This window comes from Sceloporus undulatus, chromosome 3 (genome assembly GCF_019175285.1).
Source record: "Sceloporus undulatus isolate JIND9_A2432 ecotype Alabama chromosome 3, SceUnd_v1.1, whole genome shotgun sequence".
Taxonomy (NCBI): domain Eukaryota; kingdom Metazoa; phylum Chordata; class Lepidosauria; order Squamata; family Phrynosomatidae; genus Sceloporus; species Sceloporus undulatus.
The window spans coordinates 33,826,756-33,843,752 of NC_056524.1; the positions used below are offsets into that span (position 1 = coordinate 33,826,756).

General features: G+C 41.4%; 1 protein-coding gene across 1 annotated transcript in view; it reads left to right on the plus strand.

Moving 5' to 3' along the window:
* The window catches only part of FRY (FRY microtubule binding protein), a 225,898-nt gene that overhangs the window by 22,764 nt on the left and 186,137 nt on the right, over positions 1-16,997 (plus strand). The gene's annotated exons all lie outside the window — the stretch shown is intronic.

A 16,997-nucleotide genomic window follows, 5' to 3' on the forward strand; every position in this document is an offset into this window, starting at 1 on the left:
TCAAAGGCTTTCATGGCCGGCATCCATAGTTTTTTGTGGGTTTTTCGAGCTATGTGGCCATGTTCTAGCAGAGTTTCTTTCTGACTCACACAGGTTCACACAGTATATACACCCAACTTTTCCAGGCAAAGCATTCTCTGAAGATGTCAGCCACAGATGCTGGCGAAACGTCAGAAAGAAACTCTGCTAGAACATGGCCACATAGCCCGAAAACCCCACAAAAAACATGTTAAGACTAGACTGTGGGGAAAGATGCAATCAATTTATATTTTCTTTTTCTGAATATAATATTAAATTACTTTCATCTTTAATTTCCCTGCTCCCCCCTTCCCAAAGCCGATGGATGAGATTTAAGTTATGAGAGACAAGAAAGAGAAGATAGAAGTCTTGGAAAATGTATAAATGATGTATTTTAAAAATAATGGGAGGAAAAAGATTTAGGCTTTTGCTTAGCTGTGGTTAACTGTCAGCACCTCTGTGTTGAAGAACATTCCCCTCATCCTATTCAAAGTGGGGTCTTTTAAAATGCCAGCAGAGTTCTGTTCCGACATGAAAGGGAGGAAGTGGTTAAATTATGCAGAATATTTAAATGTTGATAGTGATTATATATGTTATGGTATAGAGTTAGCAGAACAGGGTAAGAATGCCTTTGTGTGCTTGTAAGACAGATGTAAGCAATTCTCTTCCATATTGAGGGACATAAGTAGTGCCACTCTCTTCTGTTTCAGTCAAACTTCATCGGGAATACTGTGTCCAGATTGGGGCACCACAGTTCAAGAAGGATATTGACAAGCTGGAACATGCTTAAAGAAGAGTGACCAAGATGATTGAAGGTCTGGAAAACAAGTCTTATAAGGAGCATTTTAGGGAGCTGAATTTGTATAACTTGGAGAAAAGAAGACTGAGAGGTGAAGAAATGTCATATAGAAGATGAAACAGGCTTGTTTTCTACTACTGCAGAGACTGGTTGAACAGGCTGGCCTCATCGAACGGCATGTCCTCGATGGTGGCCTTCACATTCTGGTTCACATCCGAAGATCGAAGCCATGCATGCCTCCTCAGAGCGATTGCAACTGCCATGGATTTGGTTGAACAGTCCGTGAAGTGGCAGGCAGATGTAATCAGCCAGCTCCCGATGGAATGAGCCTCATCCCTGATCTCAGTTAGGACATCCTGACATTCATCTAGGACGTCTGGGATGAGGGGGGACATCCTCTCCATAAAGTACTGTATGTACGCTCCCATACAGGCATTGTAGTTGGCTACCTTGAGTCCCAAAATGGAAGAGGCATAAGACTTCTTTGCCAGGCCATCAATCTTCTACAGAAGCCGGTGCATCCCAAGAGCGTTTGGCAATTCTCTCTAGGGACGGCAATAATGGGATGGATGCTGGCATGGGGACTTTGCCATGAACCCTCCTCTCAATGGGGTTGGCAGCATCGTCCTCTGTGTGGGTGATTTGGAGATACAAAACATTCCCTATCTTGATAATGTGTTTGGCAAAGGTACGGACATCGTCCGTTGGAGAGGAACCACCAGGTTGGAAGAGCTCCTGAGGAGATTGGTGACCGGCCTCATCCGAGGATCCCGAGTCAACATGAGAAGCACGAGGGTAGTCTTGTTGGGACCCGTCATGGTCAGACTCAGAGACGTCACCCGCAAGCACCGAGTGCGAAGCCGAGGGTAGGGTCGGGGTAGTGGCAACCACAGCAGAACGGGATGTCGGTACTGAGGCAGCGGAGGGAAGTGAAGCCATTGGTGCTAAAGCAGATTTCACCAGTTGCGTGGACCTTGGCATTGAAGAAATGGTGGAAGTATGACCCAAACGACGACGGACAGAATCACGACTGAGAGCAACATAATATTTGTCTGTCTCACGGTCGTAAAAAAGGTCTGAGTCCTCCTGTTCCAGGAGACGAGGAGCTTGGTGAATCTCCACCTGGTGAACTTGGACCCGAGGAACCGGTGTGGGGGACCGACGATCCTGAGAGGAGCCTCTGTGGGGTGACATGGCTGGCAGAATGGCGGGTTCCAGCTCTTCATCCGAGCCTCAATGGAAGGCCAGTGTCGACAGCAGGGAGGAGACTGAAGTCGAGACCGGTGTACGACAGGCCTGAAGAGGCTCGGAGCCAACTGGTACTGACACATCCCGTCTAGGTACCAAGGAGGCGGCATGGTCCTTGGAGACTGAGCGAGAGCCCTCCGGAGTCTTGGTGCGCGCCTTTTTAGAATGAGAAGAGCCATGAGGAGAACCTTCTCCCGAATTCGAAGGCCTCTTCTTAGCAGAGGATTTGGAGCTTGAATCCTTCAGGGAGCTTGAATACTTATCATGGGCCGAAACTTTTTTGGAGCTCGAGTCCTTGTGTTTGGCTCAGTAGTGCAGCTCTGGGCCACAGAAGTCGAAGCCACAGGAACCGACTCCAATGCAGCAGGTGCAGAAGCAGAGAGGGAGGCTGACGGAGGCATAAGAGCCTGTTGATAGGGCAGCCTTAAGGCGGGAGTCACAGTTCTTCCTCGCCTGTGGAGTCAATGACTTGCAGAGAGCACAAGTCTTGGGGTTGTGAGCCTCCCCGAGGTAGAGAAGACAAGAAGAATGCAGATCCTGTCCGGGGATCTTACTCCCGCAAACGTCGCACTTCTTGAAAGGAGCCGGAGACATTGTAGTCAAAACACAGTCCAAATTGGAATCGTTTAAGAGCGCAGAGAATGGTCAGATCGAGAATGGTCAAACAGTCTGAGGTCAAGATTCCAGTGATAACAAGCAGATAACAGAAGCGAAGTTCCTAAAGCAGCTAATGTGATGGAAAGAAATAACTGGGGAAAGAGCAGGAAGACAGGTGACTTATAAAGGATGGGCGGAGCTACCATCAAAAAGTTGTAAAGTTAACTTTGCCCAGTGATTTTAGAAGTTTACCATGCAGCAATGCGCAGGCGCAGTACAACCTATTTGTATGATTCATAGAGACCACGAAGAAGAAATCAGCCCAGCTTAGGTATACTTTTCTTGTAGTTACACATGTCTGCTATAAGACATAGTTTTATGCATGTAGCAACCTTTGGTGTTGGTGTGGCCAGTGACTAGATGGGAGATTACATGTGAACCTTAGTTTACCGACTAAAGATCACTCATAAGAAGAAAGATATAAATTGATTGAATACTTTCTATATTATTTGTAAGTTCTTGTTTGTTTATGGGCAATTTTCCTCACTCCTTATTATGGGGAAGCAAAGTGGGGAAGGAAAGTTCTGGCATTCCACTGTCCAAATGGATCTCTGGGTTGTATTCTATAGTTCCAATTGTGTAGGGATGTTATTCTTTCATGGTACTTGCTTTATTCATGTTTGAAAGTATATTTTCACTCACCCTCTGGAAGTCTAAATATACATAGGTAGACCTTATTGAATTAAGCTGTGGTTGTTTGAATGTGTGCATGTTATATTTATGTGGGTTATATTCTACCAGTAATTTTTGCAGTTGACTGTTTCACCCTTCAAACAGAAATATAAAACAGCACTGAAACTTCTGTATTGCTGCTAGCATTCCCATACCTTAGATTTAGCCCATTGACTCAAGTCCAAGAGATCTAATATGCTTCTCTAAATGGCAAGGCAAATCTCAGGGTGAATGCCACCGTAATAAGTTTGTAATAAGTAATAAGTTGATTTTTATATGTGAGGTGGTTTTAAATCCTGGTACCGCCAGGTACCAGATTTCATGGCTCAGTACAAAGGTGTTTGTATGTGCATTGCCCTTGTGCATTGTTGGCACACCAAAAAGTCAGGAGTAACAGGAAGGGAATAGGGGCATTTATTGCATGCGTTTGGGGCCTTTGTACTGTTTGGAGCAAGGAAGGGAGTGGTACATCAGCTTTGTGACTCGTGAGTAGAGCAGCGTCTGGGAGGGAAACCTCTTAAAGATTATCCAGAAACCATAGCAGAAGTATAGGGACCTGGAAAAAAAAAACTCCTTGTGTTTCATGTGTTCTATAGGTAAAACCATGTAGGATGTAAGCTCTAGCAGGAATTGTGACCTGGTTATAATTTATAATTTATTTATTGTATTTATACCACACTCTTCAGAAATGCTTTCAGTTGATGAAGCTATTGAGTACATTTTGCCTGAGTATATAAAACTGCTTTGTTTCCCCTTATCCCACTCCTGCCTGTGGGTTGTCATATTACCTGGTTAGAATCATAGATTCAGAGTTGGAAGAGACCTCAAGGGCCATCCAGTCCAACTCCTTGCCATGCAGGAATACACAACCAAATCATTCCTGTCAGATGACCATCCAACCTCTGTTTAAAATCCTCCAAAGATGGAGACTCTGCTACACTCCTGAGGAAGTGTGTTCCACTGTTGAACAGCTATTACTGTCAGGAAGTTCTTCCTAATGTTGAGGTTAAATCTCTTTTCCTCTAGTTTGAATACAGAATAGTTTGCTACGGATCTTACTCTCTAGAGCTGCAGAAAACAAGTTTGCTCCATCTTCAATATGATGCCCCTTCAAATACTTAAACAGGGTTATATTTCACCTCTTAACTGTCTCTTCTCCAGGCTGAACATACCCAGATCCCTAAGTCTCTCATCATAAGGCATGGTTTCCATAGCCATCAAAATTTTGGTTGCTCTCCTCTGGACACGCTCCAGCTTGTCAACATCCTTTTTGAATTGTGATACTCAGAACTGGACACAGTATTCCGGGTGAGGCCTGACCAAAGGAGAATAGAGTAACACTATTACTTCCCTTGATCTAGACACTGTACTTCTATTGATACAACCTAGAACTGCATTAGCCTTTTTAGCTGCCGCATCACACTGTTGAATCATGTTCAGCTTGTGGTCTACTAGGATTCCTAAATCCCTTTCACATGTAGTTAGCTGGGATTCACCCTAATTCAGGTCCTATTGCCCATATATCTGTACCCATAACCAGTTGATGCAGGAGTTTCAGCCCATCTCTCAAACCTTGCCTGCCCCTCCTCTGTAAAATTACAAGGCTCCATCCCTATGTTATCAGGAGGGTCGTCTCAAGGTTTTGGACATAAACTGTCAGGGAGTGTGATGCTGCTGACCTAATGCAGTGGCATCCCCATCTCTGGTGTCATCCAGTGGTTTTTTTTTGGGGGGGGGGGGGGGGGCTTCCTGGGGGCAGGGCCTCTGATGTGGGGGAAGCACTTATGGAGGTGGCACACTCGTTCCCCTCATGAGGAGAATGAGGCAGTGGCACCAAGGTGAGGGACATGACTTTCCTTGGTGCTGCCATGTCATTCTCATAAGAAGGAGGCATCAGCATGGAGGGGGGGATGACCAGGTGTCATTCCTCTGCTGGAGTGTTACTCAGTGTGGTATGAACCCCCTGCACCCCTCTAGTGACACCATTGACCTGATATGGTGAGAAGATACCACAAGGGTCATCCAGTCCATACCCCTGCCATGCAGAAATGCACAATCAGAGCACTCCTGACAGGTGGCTATCCAGAGACTCTGTTTAAAAACCTCCAAAGAAGGAGACTCCACGACACTCCAAGGCAAGTCCAGTGGACTGCCAGGAGGAGAATGGAGGACTGAGTGAGGGAGGGCTCTTTAACATCCTGCCCCTTCCTCCAGCCCTGGACCAACTCAGCTTGGGTGTCAGCCCATAAAGCCTTGAGCTCCCATTCCCAGCCATGGACTGCCAGGAGGAGAATGGAGGACTGAGTGAGGGAGGGCTCTTTAACATCTTGCCCCCTCCTCCAGCCCTGAACCAACTCTGCTTGGGCATCGGCGTATAAAGCCTCAGGCAAGACTAAGAAGAACATTATCTTGTTGCTAATTTTTAGTCTCCCCCTTTTCAGGGTGTTAGATTGTAATCTTTTATTGTAATTCCTTGATGGTAATCTTATAACTTGTGCTGTATTTCCTTTATTATTTCATTGTTTATTGGCATCTGCTTGTTATTTTTTCCAATGAGGAGTTGGAAATGGGGAATTCTTTTTGATAATTATTAATTTGAATGTGATAATCAGTGTTAGACTTTTGTCATTATTGAATTGCTACAATATTACTGTTGTTGTTGTTATTATGTTTTTGCTATGTATTGCTATGCTATATTTCTTTACTATCTTATGTGTATTGTTATTGTCTATTGCTATTGCTTTGTATTTCCCTACTGTTGTAAGCCGCCTGCATTCCTAGTGATTGGGCAGGGTATAAATAAATTCTATTATTATTATTATTATTATTATTATTATTATTATTATTATTATTGTATTCCACTGTTGAACAGCTCTTATTGTCAGGATGTTCTTCCTAATGTTGAGGTGGAATCTCTTTTCCTGTAGTTTGAATCCATTGCTCTGAGTCCTATTCTGCGGAACTGCAAAAAACAAGCTTGCTCCATCCTCAACATGGCATCCATTCAATTATTTTAAAAAGGCTATCATATCACCTCTTAAAACCTTCTCTTCTCCAGACTAAACATACGTAGCTCCCTAAGTCTCTCCCCATTGGGCATAGTTTCCCTCCATTCCTCCCCCCCCACCCCGTGAAAACTGAAATCTGCCAATATTCAAGCCCTATTGGCTTGAATAGCTGCGCACCCCCATGGGTGCCTCATTTTAAGTCCCTCCATTTGCCTCCCCCCCCCCCGCCATGAATAAGCAAGGGACACAGATTCAAAGTCCGTGCAAATGGACAGATGGCTGTACTGTACTTTCTTCAGGGAGTTAATAATACAAACCTTGTAGCCTGGGCTTCTCCCATAAGGAAGTTCATCCTAGGACCAATTAAATGTAACTGAAGCTTAGTAGGTATGGACCTGATCATCCATGGGATACTCTTCAGAACTTCATGATATTAAACTCAGAAACACAATCAGCCCTCCATATCCACAGATTCTTTAGCCATGGATTCAAGTAACCATGGCTTGAATGTATGTGTGTATTCTGAAAGGCAAACCCTGATTTTGCCATTTTCTCTAAGGAACACCATTTTAGTTTTTCATGGGACTTAAACATTCATGGATTTTGGTATTCCTGTGGAGTCCTAGAACTAAACCCCAGTGGATATCAAGGGGCCACTGTAACTAACAAATCCATTCTACCTGACAACAGTATGCAAAGCAGCTCTGAAAATGCATAGAGTATGTTCATGCTTCTTTGTAGCTTGGGAGGCACTCTTTGTTAATAATTTGAATTCTGTGACAAACAAATGGGTCCTAGAACAGATGAAACCAGAAATCTCCATGGAAGCCAAGATGACAAAACAGAGGCTGTCGTACTTCGGACACATCATGAGAAGGCTCAAGTCACGGGGGAAAAATAATGCTAGGAAAGGTGGAGGGAAGTAGAAAGAGAGGAAGGCTGCATGCAATACGGATGGACTCTATTAAGAAGGTCACAGGTATGACTTATGAAATAGTCCCAGTCCAAGCAATGTTAATTTAATAAGCTTGAAATCAATAAGTCAAGTTATTCACATTAGGTTTAGTTGAGTTTAAACACAATTACTTTCCTCTAGATTTAAGCCAACAAGTTTTCATTAAGCCTGGATAATGATGTCACAGAGTCATGTATTTTATTGTATTGTTCAACCAGCATTTGAGAACTGCAATATCAGATTGGTCAAATGGTTTCTCTATCCAGGTAGGTTGTTTCTCTGATGAGTTCTAACTCAAAAGAAAAAATAACCAGGAACATATTGAACTTGTAAATAACTTCATTCCTTGGCACTGACTTTTTAGGAGCCTCAAAATAAGAATGCCCAGACAACAAGGAAGTATTCCCTAATCAGCAGTGTTAGTTGGTCATGAACTTGCTATTCAGGATTTGTTTCATCACATTGTAATTGGTATTATTAACCCTGTTACTTGATATAATAACAGCATAAATTTATGCATGCCTACTCAGAAGAATCCCTATTAAATTCAGTGGGATGTACTTGTAAATAAATGGGTCCTGGGTTGCAGTATACAGTATTGTAATGCTCCAAACAAACCCCAAACAAACCTACAGTATTTAGTTATTGAAATGTAAGCATTTCTATAAACCGAACTCTCAGAATATAATATTTTTACAAAATGGGTGAGACCAAAAGGAATACACATATATCTGATTACTGGGAAGAACATTGTTTTCTTTCTGGGTTCGGAAGTACATTTGCATTATCATTTAAGCCTTTTACATATACGGTTGCATCTTCTTCCAATAAAAATAGAGCCAGGTTCTTAACTGATATTCATTGGCAAGATTCCCTTCACACCAGCTGTCTCATAAGCTTCAGATCAGTGCTTTTCGTTTATTTTTAACCATATTAAATTAATATTTAATAAATGTAAAAGCCAGGTTTGATCCTCCCCATAGTGATTCCTGATGTGCCTCCCCAGATGACAAAGCCTATCAATGACCATCTTTGGGATGCTGTGTCATGCGGGGTGTTCTCATATCTTGTCGTAGCCTTCATTGACCAGGCCTTGCACACAGTACACTGAATGTATATATAGCAGTGTCAAAAATCCCACATGTTTATGTGTGGATGGCCCTTGTTTTGGGGGAGTGTTGCCATCAATTACAGGGTATTTACATTTCAGTCCCTTTGCGCTAATGTGGAATGACCACACTCAAGCAGACCTCAAACAGAAATGGAATAAGTGATTTAGGTTATTTTTGCATTTCTTGTATTGAATAAGATATAAAACAGCTCTTCTGTGAGTAGGAACTGCCTTCTGGATCTTGCCCATGGTGCATAACAAATTTCTACCATTTGTTTGAACATCAGAAACATTCTGTATGTTAACAGACTAGTTTAGAATATTTTCCAGTGGGTCATATGCTTCTTGAATAGTCAGTTTATGTAATCCTAGGGAGCCCTCTGTAGAGGTATGAAAGGCATGCCTTCAGATTAGAGCACCATCACATATATTTCTGTTCCATCTACTATTTAACCTACAGTTTTACAAAATTCATTGCTTTTCCTGATAAATAAAACTGTAGTATTAACAAAAAAGGATGACCAGTTAGGGGATTAGACAGTTTTATCATTGTATTCCTTTTGAAATGCTTTTCTGCTGCATTGTACTGTATATACTCATCTAAAAGTCTAGAATTTTTAGTCAAAAAAATTGACACAGAAAAAGTTGCCTTATCCACAGGTCAGTGTAGGTACTGTAACATCAAAAAGTGGAACCATCCTTCTCTTTTGAGTAGAATGGCAAAAGATGAGAACTTAGTCTTTTCTCTTAGAAGAAGCATTGATACACACACACACACACACACTTCCTGCTGTGGTGCCACTTCTGATCTTTTTGTATGCATGGGAGGGAAAATGGTGATGGTGGCATATCTTCGGCACTTTGGCATATCAAAGGAGCACCAAGAGGAAACCTTTGTTGGATTTGAATAAGATGTTTGTGTATGTTTGTCAGTTTTTCTGGGTTAAAATCAGGCAGAGTTGCCACATTAAAGTTACACATCACTGCTAACTTAGGGGCAAAACAGATGGGCATGAAGGAGTGACCTTTGGCTGCTCCACCCGCGATTGAATCCCAATTGGCCCAGGACTGCGGCGACCGGATAGTCTGCTTTGAAAGTGGGCTCCCACTGCGGTCCCAAATGAGCTGCCGGCAAGGAGCGTTTTGCCTCTCTTTTTGGTGGTAGCTTTGGGCTTCCTTAGGCAATGGGGCCTGCGTCATCTGCACACCACACCGCCCAAGTGACCTGAAGCTGCACCTTTTGGCCTATGTGTTTTGGGCCTTGGTTACCATGTTTTTTTGCTTTGCCTTTTCATTCTTTTTTTGACGTGTGTGTTTTCTTACCCCTGCCTGTGACTGGTCACCTCTCCACACATCGCACAGCCATGGGTTACCATAGTTCCCTAACTTATCCATCCAACCTTCAGAGCAAGCACAAATAGTTATGCCAGCCTGATTTTTCTAAGTTCTTTGGCATCATTTTTCTTTGATTCATCCTTTACATCCTTTGTTACATGCTCCCTAGTTTTATCGTTTACTTATCCTCCTGGCACCTCAAAGTCCATAATTTTGGCCCCAAAGCCTGCCCTCAACTTACACATGAAGTCAGCTTATAGTCGACTGTATTGAAATTCAGGGAATAGTTGATTTTTTCTGAGAGGATGTAATACATGTTTCTTCTTTTATATATGCTATATATTTCTAAAGGGGCTCAGATTAGAAGGGCGAAGTTCTCTGAATATCACGTATGTGATTATTGTCTTTGGGCAAGTTTTTCTCCCACCCCCTTCTTCTGAATGTCTTTTACTTTGGTTCTGAATTGAACTGACTGTATTAATATTAATAAATAAGTATTCTTTTTTTAAAAAAAAGCCCCGATGATCTAGCTAAAGCATGCCTCTAAAATCAGCTTCTGTACCAGAGGACTGGCCAATGGCCAGTGTAACTCCATTTTTCTTTTTTAAAGAGAGGTCTGGGGGATCTAGCCTGTTTAATGCCTATTTGTGATGATTTGTGAAAAATATATTAAAGATAAAATAACCAAGCATATTCAATTGTATGTCAGTATGGCTTCTACAAGTCACATGTCACTGAATTTTTACAATTTTTTGAAAGTGTCAATAAACATCTGAATAGGAGTGAGCCAGCTGACATTATTTACTTTAACTTCTAAAAGTCTTTTGATAAAATCTTATACCAAAAATTCCTCAGCTAATATAAGAATCATGGAATAAGAGGAAAAATCCTTTTAAGGACTGAAAACTGGTTAAAGGATAGACAGTACAAAGTAAGAATAAGTTGTCAATTCTTGAAATGAAGGATGTGAGGAGCAAGGTTTCCTCAAAGATCTATATTGGGAATGGTACTTTTTAATTAATTCATAAAGAATGTGGAATTAGGGCTGAAGTGTGAAGTGGTCAAGATTGTCAGTTATTTAGGGTGGTGAAAACAAAGTTATTCAGAGTGTTGAAAACAAAAAAGAGCTTCAAAAGATCTCAACCAAGTAGAGACTCAATACAATGGTAAATGAAATTCAATGTGAGAAAGTATAGGGTGATATACTATATATACAATGGATGATTCCTATCAGCAGGCTTCCAATTTGTGAATTTGACTACCTGCGGATCACCATCCCCCAGATTATTCACTCGCAGCAATGTGAATGTGCAAATGCTGAAGCATGTTCGTTCACATTGCCGCCATTGAATAATATGGGGTGCAATCATCCATGCTTTTTAGCATCCCTGAGGAAAGGGGAGAACCAAACTCCTGCCAATACAGAGGGTCCACTGTACTCAACAAGTTGAGAAATTTTAATTTAAAAATATACTCTGGAAACCTCGGTTGATTTATCCACGGGTCATTGCTGGTTTCCATAACAGTTGACAGCAGTCTATTAAGGCAAGGCAACAGCCTCAGAGACTTACAGTCACACTTGGAACATCATGGTCAGCTATGAAGGTAGCCGAAAATGCATGCTAATTGTTATGCAAAATCTTTGGTTGCTGTAAGTTTTTCTTCTTTTGCCATCTGAAGTGCCCTTATTCAAATGCAGATTAGAGTTACAATGTACTGATAGCCATTTTGTCTGCATACATTATTTCCATTACAGTCACCCCTCTTAACTTGCGGATCTCAGATCCACGCCCTCGAATATCCACGGAGGGGGCGACCTCCTCTATTTCCTATGGCGCACATGCCCAGGCCATTCACATGGGGGCATGCCCCATTCAAGCCTATGAGGCTTGAATATGAGCGATCCTCCGTTTTCACGGGGGGGGGGGGTTCTGGAATGGATCCCTCATGAAAATGGAGGGCCAACTGTATTTGCAACCGTATGTTAATCATCACTAGAAAGGAAGGCCTTACTTACAGTACTAAGGCCTTCATTTATGTAAGTGAAGTTAAATCCTACAATAAGCCTATGAACAATCCCATGATATTATAGTAACAGAAAATAGAATTATAACTTCTTATCCTCTGAAAAATTAGTTCTGAAAAGAAATGAGAGTTTCTTACATGGCATAATTCAAACTAAAAGTTATTGACTAGGCAAATGAATCCAGTGCAATTGGCTCTCCACTTTCACAAGGGTTAGTTCACACACACACCCGTGAAAGTGGAAGATTCACAAATACAAATAAAACCTGTTATTATTAAATATATATTTAACCTGAAGGAAAACTTCTCTAGAAACTTCTAGATCCTCCAGGGCAATTGTGCAGACTATGGTTAAAATTGCTCTGGAGGTCCTAGAGATTCTTAGAGAGAACATATTAATCAAATCTGCGAATCGTCAAATCCACAAAAGGAAAACTATCAAATTTGCGGGGGGCTCAACTGTTATTGTGCAGCTATGAGAGAATTTGGCATCAATGAAAAACTCGTTAGAGACTGGAGAAAGAGGTTGAACTACAAGAAATGCCAAAGTCAAAGGAATCACTGTTTCATAAATCTGTGCTTTTGATGCAGTGGAAAAGAGTCAGAATGACTGAATGCAGACAAAATGGCTATATCATGACTTATTCATCCATCCAACCTTTTGAGTGAACACAAATGGTTGTGCCTGCTGAAATTGTATAAGTTCTTTGGCATCTTTTTCCTTTCTTCATCCATTACATCCTTCATTATGTGCCCGTACATTTTATCTTCAGTTTATCTATGGGTCATAGCAAATTGTGTAATTTTGGGCCCCAAACCTGCTCTCACCTTATCTACAAGTTCAACTTAAAGTTGAGATTATATGGTATACTGGGGCTAAAAGTCCCAGTTTCATATGTACACTGATGATGAGTTCCGAGCTTGCAGAGACGAGCCAAAAAAGAGTCTAGAAGTTGTGGTAGATAGCTCAATAAAAATAAATAAATAAATGCATAGAATCATAGAATAATAGAGTTGGAAGAGACCGCAAGGGCCATCCAGTCCAACCCCCTGCCATGCAGGAATCCAAATCAAATGTAATCTCCGACAGATGGCCATCTAGCCTCTGTTTAAAGACCTCCAAGGAAGGAGACTCCACTACACTCCGGGGGAGTTTGTTCCACTGTCGGACAGCCCTTACTGTCAGGAAGTTCTTCCTAATGTTGAGGTGGAATCTCTTTTCTTGTAGCTTGCATCCATTGCTCCGGGTCCTAGTCTCTGGAGCAAGTGAAAACAAGTCAGCTCCCTCCTCAGTATGGCATCCCTTCAAGTATTTAAACAGGGCTATCATATCACCTCTTAACCTTCTCTTCTCCAGGCTAAACATCCCCAGCTCCTTAAGTCGTTCCTCATAGGACATGGTTTCTAGACCTTTCACCATTTTACTTGCCCTCCTTTGGACACGTTCCAGTTTTTCAACATCCTTTTTGAATTGTGGCACCCAGAACTGGACACAGTATTCCAGGTGGGGCCTGACCAAAGCAGAATAGAGTGGCACTATTACTTCCCTTGATCTAGATACGATACTCTTACTGATGCAGCCTAAAATTGCATTGGCCTTTTTAGCTGCCGCATCACACTGTTCACTCATGTTCAGCTTGTGGTCTACTTGGACTCCCAAATCCCTTTCACACATAGTCTCGTTCAGCCATGTGTCTCCCATCCTATATCTGTGCATTTTATTTTTCCGACCTAAGTGCAGTACCTTGCATTTCTCCCTGTTGAAGTTCATTTTGTTAGTTGTGGCCCAACTTTCTAGTTTATTCAGGTCATCTTGAATGTTGATCCTGTCCACTGGAGTGTTAGCTACTCCTCCTAATTTGGTGTCATCTGCAAATTTGATAGGAATGCTTCCAATTCTGTCATCCAAGTCGTTGATAAAGATGTTGAATAGCACTGGGCCCAGGACAGAACCCTGTGGGACCCCACTGGTCACTTCTCTCCAGGATGAAAAGGAGCCATTGCAATGTGTGACTGCAAAAATTTAATTCCATATTGGGGATAATTAAAAAGGGAATTGAAAATAAGACTGCCAATACCATATTTGCTCCTTTACAAATCTATGGCCCAACCACATCTAGGATACTGTGCCCTAGCCATTGCATCTATAAAAAGATATTGTGAAACTTGAAATAGTACAGAAAAGGGCAGCTGAAATGCTGAAATGCTAAAGGGGCTAGATCAACAGTACTGTGAAGGGTTGGTTACACATGGTGTGAAGAAGCATTTCCAGAGGAGGGTGGACAGAATGGTTAAGGGTCTGGAAACCATGCCCTGTGAGGAGAGACTTATAGCTGCAGTATGTTCTGCCTGGAGAAGAGAAGGTGATATGATAGTGTTTAAATATTTGAAGGGATATTATATTGAGGATGGAGCAAGCTTGTTTTCTGCTGCTCCAGAGATTAGGGCACAGATAAATGGATGCAAACTGCAGGAAAAAATATTCCACCTAAACTTTAGGAAGAACTTCCTGACATTAAGAGCTGTTGGACTGTTGAATACACTCCCTCGGAGTGTTGTGGAGTCTCCTCCTTTGGAGGTTTTTATACAGAGGCTGGATCTGTTGGGTGTGCTTTGATTGTGCATTCCTGCATTGGACTGGATGGCCCTTGAGGTCGCTTCCAACTGATTATAAGAAGTTACAGGGGGAAACATTTCTCCCTCTGTCATCCACTAAAAGTGAAAAGTGGAAGATTCAGAAAAGATAAAATAAAGTTCTTCCCATAGCACATGTCTACATATTTGGCTAACTTCAAAAGGGGTGGAGGTAGTGAATAAATTTGTGGAGGATGGAGCCATCAATGACTACTAGTCAAGATGGCTAATACGTGATTTTTAGTATCATAGCTAGTATAGCTCTCTTTGTCAGTTGTAGGTGAGCCTGAGATGGTGGATATACTTGTTTCCTGTGGGCAGGTTCCTTGTGAGCAACTGATTGATCAGTGTATGATGACTAGCTAAGCCAGGGCTAGGCAACCTGCGGCCCGCGGGCCGGATGCGGCCCGGCAAGGCCTTGGGACCGGCCCCAGCCCGGTCCTGCCGCCGATTGCCGCTGGGGCCTTTTGCCTCTCGCGCGCAGGGGCAAGGGGGGGGGCAATTGTCTATAGACGCCTAAGAAACATGCATTTATATTAACATTTTTTAAAAAATCAGCAAATTTTTTTGCGTGTCCTCCAGTTTTTTAAAAAAAGTGTCCACCATTTGAAAATGTTGTCCTATATTTGTCCCAGTTTATTTATTTATTTAATTTTTTTTAAAAAAAAAACTATTTAATTATTTATTTTTTGGCTTCGGCCCCCCAGTTGTCTGAGGGACAGCAACCCGGCCCCCGGCTCCAAAAGGTTGCCTACCCCTGAGCTAAGCCTTTGGCCATATCCAACATGGCTCTCTTTTTGTTCCTCTGTTCTCCCCAACCCACATGAGTCAAAAGGGTTTAAATCTTCTTGTTGTTTGAATGGCAGGCTAGAATGCGTATTTAAAATCTGATTTATTTCTGAGGCTCTAGCCTGCAGGTTTATATTGCAGAAGTATTCCTTGTGGCATCAGTCTAAACTTTAGAAACTTAAAAACAATGCTGGTTTCCATTTTAAGTAGGCACAATATAGTCTAATCCTGATAATGCACACTCGGAAGTAAGTTATGTAGACTACAGTGTGTTTACTCTTAAGCAAGTATACAGTATGAAGAGTTATTTTAGCATATGTTATTCTATGTAATTTTCTTTGAGGATGTGTGTTTTACACTTTCTTGGCGTGGAAAAAATACAGCATGTCAGGTTTGTCTCAAAGAATTGTACTTTTGACCAGGGGTCTTTTACCACTCATTCTGTGTGATCCGTGTCTTAACATTATGGAAATAAATGGTACCTTCAGCTTTGTCTGTGCGATCAATCATACATGTTGTTGGTATGCCAGAGTTGTTTATTCTGAATTATACAAGCATGTCTCATGTTCTTGGAGTGCTTGAAGTAGTTTTACTAATCTGTCAGTATAGTATGTGCTTGTGGATAAATATAGATCAGCAGCCACTCCGCTACTCGTAGGTCATCATGGTACACTGAAGCTAAAAATTGCCCCTTTGGTTATGGAAAGTGTGTTCTGATCAGGAAGCCTGCTCAAGCTTATTTACTGCAGATCTTCAGTCCTTACAAATCACCTCCTCCAACTTTGAATCTGGGATAAAAAGATCAAACCAGGGTCATGAAGCAAGCCATTTTTTCATCAATTTTAGAAACAAAAGAATTTTGAGGAGTGAAAGTTTTCAAGTGTTCTCATTCTCATGGAGATTTCACTAGCTTGTTGGAGAAGATCAAGTGTGATCAGCTTAATAAAAGGACTTGGTAGGTTTAAAAACCCTCCATGGGTCTGTTTTTTAAAATCTTTAGATTATTTTTATTGAATTTCAAAACTTTTAAAACCATATGTGTGTGTATTTATATTTGTTTCAGAAAAAGTATCACCTGCATTTCGTTAAAGTTTGTTTTTTGAACTGGAAAGTGTGTATGTGTGTGTGTGTGAGAGAGAGAGAGAGAGAGAAAATTTGATCTGGGCTTTTGAGTTCAAGGAATATTTTACATCTATTATGTATATGAAATACTGTGGAAGTGGCATAATTTCTACCTTAGGACTTAATAATACATGTGTAGAACATAAACATCAGTATTTATTTGCATATTATCATGGAGAGTGCAGCACTTAACACAGAACAACATAGAATATAGCTAATCATATATTCATTAGAATGGCATCATTCAGTGGCAAAGAGTTAGATGTGTAACATAATTAAAATAAATCTATTTACTAATACATATGCTATTAAATACCTGTTATGTGTTTATTAATACATGGTGTGTGTAAGAATAGCTTACTGATGCAAATGCACAGGAATAGAACATTCTGTTTTTTAGCATTCTTTTGCATTTTATATAATAATAATAATAATAATAATAATTTGTTTTATTTATATACCGCTATTCCAAAGATCAAAGCGGTGAACAGCAAGTAAGCTAATTAGCAAGTAAGCTAATTTGCCCCCAACAGTCTGGGTACTCATTTTACGACCTCGGAAGGATGCAAGCCTGAGTCGAGCTTGGGCCCTTTTGCTGGTCTTGAACTCGCAACCTTGTGGTTT